The sequence below is a fragment of the Mustela erminea genome, chromosome 10, assembly GCF_009829155.1.
Source record: "Mustela erminea isolate mMusErm1 chromosome 10, mMusErm1.Pri, whole genome shotgun sequence".
NCBI lineage: Eukaryota > Metazoa > Chordata > Mammalia > Carnivora > Mustelidae > Mustela > Mustela erminea.
Genome location: NC_045623.1, coordinates 97,659,208 through 97,667,311, shown reverse-complemented (window position 1 = coordinate 97,667,311; position 8,104 = coordinate 97,659,208). Strand labels below are relative to the sequence as shown.

The 8,104-nt window shown below is 54.6% G+C and overlaps 1 protein-coding gene across 1 annotated transcript in view; it reads left to right on the top strand.

The window, feature by feature from the left end:
• Nucleotides 1-1,679: 1,679 nt before the first annotated feature.
• Nucleotides 1,680-8,104, top strand: part of ARHGEF10L (Rho guanine nucleotide exchange factor 10 like) — a 155,312-nt gene continuing 148,887 nt past the window's right edge. Inside the window, exon 1 of the mRNA XM_032361134.1 lies at nucleotides 1,680-1,842. The gene's annotated coding sequence lies outside the window, so the exon portion shown is untranslated. The remainder of the gene's footprint in view (nucleotides 1,843-8,104) is intronic.

Below are 8,104 nucleotides of genomic sequence, written 5' to 3'. Positions count from 1 at the left end.
GCTGTAGTGGATGGGCATGTCTTTGAACAAGGCCATGGAACCCAAAGCCAGCCTTCCCGCCCCTGGGGCAGGCCCTCTTAGCGGAAGAGCTCTCCCCAGTGCTATTTCTGCAGGTGGCGGGGGCCCTTCTCTGGCCTCCTTCCTCTTGGTTCCCCCTTCCAGCCCTAATGATAAAGCCCAGGAAGCATTCGCAAGCAGAGGTCTTCCTGCCATGGTCAGCGATGCTCTTCTAGGGGATTTCCATCTCATTTAATCCTCCTGTGCTCCTCCTGTCCCATGTCCCAGCTGACTCTGGGTCGGTGGCCCTTTGGGCAGGCATGCAGTCCATCAGGTCTGTGTTTACTCTGGGGGTACAGAAACTTCGGTCCTACCGGGGTGCCCTGAACCACGGTGCCCCAGCCTGTGTGCTCACTCGGGTAACTAGTGGAACCCGAGGCTTTGATTTCCCTCAGCCCTTAACTCAAAATAGGCATCTAGTGCACGCTCAATGTGACCTTGGGCAAGTGTCTTATCTCTCCGAAACCTGTTTCCCTCTTTGTAAAATGGCTTAGGTGAAGTTATGCATGGAGAATTTTTAGTGGATAGAACCTCTGAGAGCCCAAACCCAGGATTATCACCAGCACCAGCACCACCATCAGCACCACCATCACCATCATCATCAGAAAAGACCACAGTCAGCAAATATTTTTGGTTTGGCGGCCCTTACGGTCAGACTGTCACTACTAAATTCCGCTATTGTCTCTCCAAAGCGGGCAATAAGCAAATGGGTGTGTTTGCGTTTCAATAAAACTTTATTTACAAAAACAGGTGATGGGCCAGAATTGGCCTGCAGGCTGCCAGTTGGCTGACCCCTGATGTAAGATCCTGAGGCCTGATTTCCAATGCCCTGGGGCAGAATGAGGAGTGGGGCCCAGGCCAGGTTTAAGGTGAAACCCAAGCGTCCTTGTGCAATCAGCTGTCTGCGTGTATTTTGAGGGCAAAACTTTTGAGACCCATCCCTGCGTTCTCAGGGGTGCACAGTGAGGACAGAGTAGGTGTTTGTGGGTGCATGACTTTTCCTGATGACCGGGCACTAAGGATCTTAATCAATTCAGCAGATACTTGGCTACAATATGGGGGCAATTAACACAGACAGTAAGAATCCTAGCAGGCCTTTTCCACATGGGCTCATTAAGTGTCACGAGAACCGATCTGATCGGGACAACTGTTGTTACTCTAGAGGAGCAAGGGGGAAACCGAGGCTCAGAGAGATGAGGTCACATGGCTGGAAGAGGCAGGGATTCAAACTTGAAATTTTTCGACCTCAAAGCATCTTTTCCACCTTCCCGGGTTAAAAGAATCCCATCCCGTGGATAAGCCTCGAACCCTCTGTTGTGCCCATGCCCTGCGCCCTGTACTGGGCTGGGGGGTGGGGGTGGGGCGGGCCGCTGTCCATGGTGCACCCTTCTGCTTGCACCCCCTTGAGGCCCCCACCTTTGTTCCTCCTCCCTTCCCCACCCTAGCAACTTCCTGGTCCTCCCAGGCGGATGACTGATTGCCGGCCTGGCCTGGCACAGCCCTGCCCAGCCTGCTGGGCCTGACTCAGGCCAGTCCTTCCTTGGGGGCGGCTAGGGCCGCCTCCTGTCCTGCAACCCACCCGCCTGGCAGGTCTGGCAGGTGAGTGACTCACAAGCCTGAGCTCTCTGCACACCCGGCTCAGGGAGCCAGTGTACCTGACCCCTGGGCTCCTGCCTGCCCTGCCAGCTGCTGCGACAAGACAGGACCCTTCCCTGCCCGTGGCACCCGACCCTCCCCTCTGCGCGTCCTTCCCCGAGGGCCGGGACTGGACCACACAGAATCCAGGTCAGATCTGGAGTTTTTATACATCTCTGTCTCTTACTGAATTGGAGGAGGATCCTTTGGAGGTCGCGGGGTGTGTGTGGGGTTTCTGCTCTCATTGACACCCTTGGGCTCCAGGCCCAGGGACACCCTGCTCCCTCTCGGTTGGTGGCGGGGCTCGGGGTTGCCTTGGGCCAGGCTCCGCAAGGAGAGCTCTGCTGGGAGCCTCCGTGGACACGGCCCTGACCCTGGTGGCCACCTGCGGGGCAGGTCAGGGGCATGTGGGGTGAGGAATGCAGAGGGAGCCTGGCAGGGGTGTGGGTGCGGCGGGAACTTTCCCTGACTCCCTTCTCAGGGTCACAGAGTTTGATAGTTGCTGCCTACTATGACCTTACAAGACACTCAGTTCAACGGCATTGTTTCAAAGCTGGGGAAACTGAGGCTTGGGGCACAGGTCACAGTGCGAATCGGTGGCAGAGCAGGGGCTGGAAACCTCACCCGGCTGCTTCCCCCTGCCCAGGGTCTGTCCTTGCCCCCAGTGCCTGCTGCTGTATCTCCCCCCACAACCTCTCCCATAGCCCTCTCCCACCTCCTTCTCTCCTGGCCGTGTCGGAGGGAGGAAGGTCCCATACACCATTTCACAGGTGGCAGCATTTTAAAGGTCACCCTGGCAGGCCTGGCAGTGAGTCCCCGACAGGTGGCTGTTCAGCCACAGCTTGACTATCTAAGCTTGCTGCTTTCCGAGACAGCCTCTTTCATCTGCAGGGCCGCCGGGGTCTGGCTACGGTGACGTAATGCTTGCCAGGTCCTTACTTAGCGCCCAGTGCTTGGCTAACAAAGCGCAGTCCCCTGGGTTAACTCATTTGGTCCTCCCTGCGCCTTGGGAGGTAAGTCTTATTATCATTGTCATTCTCATTTGCAGCGGAGGAAACAGGCACAGAGAGGTTAAGTAACTTACTCAAGATTCTACAGCTTGGAAAAGGGGAGCTTAGATTTGAGGCCAGATAAGCCCTTGGCTGCCTCACTTTCTGCCACTATGAGATGCTGAGGCTTAGCGGGGTGGGGGTCTGGGCGGCCATTTCGATGCTTGTGTGTTCCTCTGGTGGCCTCCCTGGGTCCAGTCACTGCTGAAGCTTCTGTCCTCCCCCTCATTTCAGCTCCGTGGCAGGTCACTCTGGGCCTCACACAGCCCCCCAGTTGCAGAGTCCTGCACAAATGATTTTAGTGACTTCCGGGGTGGACCGTGTGGAGGGAAGAGCAAGTGTTAAGAGCAACTGGTCGGGATTTCAGCCCCGAACACCACCGTCGTTGGGGCTTTGCCTAGAGCCCGATAAGGGCAAGGGAGGCAGGAGGCGTGGGTGGGCGTGGCAGAGGGAGCAGGAGGGGCTGGTCCTGGGTCCCGGTCCTTCTTCCTATTATGATCTTCCAGGGGGCCTCTGCTATGCTACGCCTGCCTTTGTCTGTGGAGGGTCCTTCCTTTGGTGATTAACAGGGGCAGTGGAAGTCTGTGTCTGTTGTCCTGATGGGTCACCCACCAGCCTGGGGTGCTGGGCAGGCAGGACTGATGATCCTTGTGCTTGAGGGACAGAGGCTCAGAGAGTGTCGGTGAGACAACCTGCCTAAGGCACACAGCTAACAGAGGGCAGAGTCAGGCCCTCTCTCCTGGCTCCTAACAGAGTGTGCTAACACCAGGCTGGCCTCTTCTCCTGGCTTTTCCTCTGGAGGATCCTGGTACACCTGGGACAGAAGCTTCCAAGGCAAGGCCACCTCCCCAGGGTTTGGCCCATGAATCAGGACCTCTCTAGGCTCTCCTGGGGACCACCACCTCTCTTCTGTCCCTTTGAGGGCTGGGTTCCTCTGGCAGGCATGGCGGCAGTCCTTACCCCGGGGTCTCCTCTGTCCGTGAGACTCTGGGGTCTTCAGGGGGGTGACTGGTCTGGCCTCATTCACATCCCTGCCACCCAGAAGGCAACAAGAGTCCCTGATGCCACCATTCGGCACGTCCTCTTTAGGACAGTCACGTGGGTGGGAGGTTCCCAGGCTGATTCCGTTCTGTCCTCTTCCCCTCCTCCTAGTACTAATTAATACTAATGATAATAACGATTATAATACTAACAGCCATGTTGACTACTAGTAACACCCCCGTGACTGTGTTTCCATTTACTGGGTGCTTACCAAGTGTCCAGCTCTATGCCAGGTGTCCTGCACGCCCTAGCTCGTTTCATCCTCTGACAGCCAGCATTTCACAGATGAGAAAGCTGAGGCTCAGAGAGGTGCAGTCACTGGCCCAGGGTCACACAGCTGACCAAAGGCACGGAAGTCATCACTCAGAATGTTGAAAGCTCGCACCTCCCAAAGTCACGTGCTACGTTCCTGGCGCAGCCACGACTGGGGCCTGGCTTGGTTGCCTCTGGATTTTAAGCTCTTCTCACTCTGTGCCTCTGGGCTGGGCTGGGCTGCATGGGAACTTGAGAACTACGGGGTCTGGTTGTTCTGCCTGTCCATGCTATGGGACTTTGGACCTGCTGCTTACCCTCTTGGGGCCTGGGTCACCCCATCTGGGTGCAGGGGCTGACAGTTTCTTCCCTGTGATCTATCTGAGGGCTGCGAGTTATAGTCATAGCTGGGAATGCCTGTAAAAACCTCCTTGACATGGTCTGGACGCAGAGAATTAGCGCGGAGAGAGTAATTACCCAAGCGGCGTCGCCAGTCCCCTCTGTGCCTGGGACAGCCTTGACATTTAATCCCCACAATTAGCTTAGGATGAGGGAACTTGAGCTGAGCTCTGCAGCACGGAAGCTGAGACCCGGGGAAGCCAAGTAGCTCGTTCAAGGTCACAGGTAGGAGATGGGGAAGCAGGGATTTGAACCTGGTGTGTTTGTGCCCCAAAGTGATCACCCCCCCCAACCCTGGCGAGAGACAGCTCCCTGGGGGTGGAGGTTCCCAAGCAAATTCAAGGTGGGGATACTCATGGGAGCAGGTCCCCAGGAGCTTAGCAGGTGGGTCTGAGGCAGGTGGGACGGTGCTGTCATGGAGTGAGTTCCCAGCTGCCCTGTTCAAGCCTCCTCCCGCTTTGCCCTTCAGCGGAATGAGAGAGAACCTCCTCCCCCACCATTCCTTGTCTCAAAGACAGAGGCAGCTCTTGTTCTGAGAGGAGCAGGAAAAGAGGGAGGTCTGGCGGTGCTGGGACCTGCTCTGCAGGTAACTGTGACCTCTCCTCCAGGACCAGCCAAGCCCAGCTTGGCTCAGCCACTGGGCAGGGACTTCTGATGCCCCAGCAGAGGGAGGGAGGAAACGGGGCTAGGTAGCACCACGACCTCCTCCCACCTCCCCATCTTACCCGATTCCCTGGGTCTTCAGAACATTGTCATAATTAAATCTGACAACCATTCATTCTATCTGATAGAAGGGCTTCCAGTGTCATGGTTTGAGATAGGCGGAGGCTGGGAAGGGGACCTTGGGCTACAGCCAAGAGGCTGCCTCTGCTCTTGTTCCATTCGTCATGCCCTGTGTGACCTTGAGCCAATCCTTTGTCCTCTCTGGGCCTCAGTTACCCGTCTGTGGATGGAGGGGGCTGGCTTGCATCATTCTTAAAGGCCCTTTCAGCTCTGAAAGTCTCTGAATCACTCAAATGGAAGGTCCCAAGGTGCCCTCTGGGCTCTTTGCCAGCCGTCCCTCCTCCCATGGGGCCACAGGGCCCGGAGCATAGGAATGTGGGGAGGCTTGAGCGTGCTTCTGATGCGTGGCCGACTGGCAAGGACGGGAGTGACCGCCATTAAAAACCCATTCCTATTCGGTCTGGTCCATTCTGGAATAAATCTGGGATGCCTGTGTTTGGCCAGCTGCAGAGAGAGCCCTCCCGAGGTCCTATCCACCTTGTTGTTAAGGGGGAAAACTATGGAGACGTTGGGGTCAGACTGAGTTCAAATCCCAGCCGTGTCCGTTCTGATGGGTGAACTTGGGTGATTCACTTGGTTTTGGCTAATGCGTATGAAAGAGCAGATAATAATCTCAGACTCACGGACGTGTTGTACAGGCTCCATGTTATCCCAGGCAGATCACTGGGCCTGGTGCACAGGAAGTGCTCAGCGAAAGGAGGTTCCCGCCTCTGACCCCAGTGCTTTCCCAATCCCCAATTTCCAACAAACTACATGGGGCTCCAGAATGGCAGGACGCCTCACTGTGCTTTCCAGAACCTCAGTGCCGTGTTCCATGTGGACAAGCAGGTGCAGCCAGGTGTGTTTTATGATGATGATGATGCAGTGCTTTATGGTCATTTCTTCTCCTCTTTCTTAAAATTTCTCTGGAAACTACAAAACTGGGCCACATGCCTCAGTGGCCGCTCTCTTGAGATGGCTGGGTTCTTCGTCCGTGAGTCTTGCTTCCCACACAGGAAACTGGAAGCCCTAGGCTCTGGCCAATGCCGTGGGGGCAGGAGAGAAGCCTGCTTCCCATGGATCTCTCCCTGGAATCCAACTGGCTGGCTCTAGCCACTGATGAGAATTCACAGCATATGGGGATTGGTGGGTGAGTGTGAGATCTCTCCAATTAACTACAGAACGAGACTCCTAAAGCTTAAGGGTCCCGACGGGGGTTCCGGAATTCTGAGGTGGCACCCAGGGGTTGGCTCTGACCAGACCCCAGGGTCTGGCACAGCTCTATTCCTGGGCCCAGTCCTGGAGCCAAAGGTCGGGGAGTTTACTACACTGGGCACATTTTGTGGTTGCCCCTGATTCAGAGACCTGCGGTTTGGGGAGGGAGAAGATGAAATTCCCTGCAGAATGGTAGTTTCTGGGAAGGGAGAACATGCTTGATCAGACAATGCGCTGCTGCTTTTGTTAAGAGGTCACAAAGCTCATCACCACATGGAGCTTCTTTTTTCCTTTCCCTAAAAATCAGTGTACTGTTCTCTGCTGTCCCTGGACTTCTGGCCAGGGAATTTTCCAGTTAGCAGAGGAACTGCATCCAGCTTCCTCCTGCTTCACTGATTGGGAGAGGTATTGTCCCCTGGTTCTTTTTTTCTTGTTTTTCAGTTGTATTCATCCATCCATCCATCATCCATCTATCCATCATTCATCATCTATCAGCTACCCATCCATCACCTATCCATCCATCCATCCATCCATCCATCCATCCATCCATTCACCCATCCATTTATTCATCCATCCATCCATCCATCCATCCACTCATCAATGACCCAGTCATCCAGCATTCCTCCACCCACCCATCATCCAAGGACCCATCCATCCATCATTCATTCATCCATACGTCCATCCATCTATACATGTGTCCATCCATCCAACCATCACCCATCATCCAACCATCTATCCATCCGTTTGTCTGTCTATCCATTCTTCCATCCATATACCCATCCATCTACCTACAGACTGTTTAATGAGCATCTACTCTGTTCCAGGCACTGTACCTGGAGATAACAGCTCTGTGCAAAACAGACATGATCCTGCAGATTGTAAGATAGCAGGGGAGACAGATTATTTAACAAACAAAACAGTACTTTGTGCTCCAGACTTAAAGCCTCTGTTTATCAGTTTTCTTATGTGGTGCATGGGATGATGGCAGTGACTATTTTGTGGGATTATTGTGACAATTTGATGAGATAGTATGGGTAAAGTGTTGGCCCAGTGCCTGGCATGTAGTAAGTGCTCAATAAATGTTAGCTGTGATGATAACGATGTCCATGGCCATGATGAAGATGATGATGAAAGTCACCTACACCAGTGCCTCTGGCACTAACCAAGCACGCATAGGTATCCCTGAGCTGGGCAGACTGGCTTTCCTTAGCAGTGGCAGAAGGCGAGGAAGGGGAGGCCCCATGCCACATTCTCAGGGTGGGGCATTGGTGCCGCTGCTGTGCCATCTGGAGGCAGGTGATATGAGGTCTGAGGCCTTCTTGGGGGAACCTGAGCCAACCTCGCTGTCTGGCTGGTTTGCCCAGTTGGGAATTGGTTGTGAACTTTCTCAGGGCAAAATAAAGCATGCCACCAGGAGCAGCAGATTGATTGCCTGACGCCTCCATTTACCAGCTCTGGGAGATGGTGGATCAGACACTTCCCCTTTCTGAGCCTCAGTTTCCCTATCTGCCAAATAAGGTTTGCAATATCGACATTGAGTCTTGTTGTGTAGATGGGAAATGGTGAAGGGCTTAGAAGGTACCCAGTAAGAAGCACCTGCCTTTGTCGTCATCCATGCATCTGGGGGGACATCCAGAGTTGTGAGCCAGGACTGTGGGACTGGGCTGATGCAGACTGAGTATCTGCCAAACCCC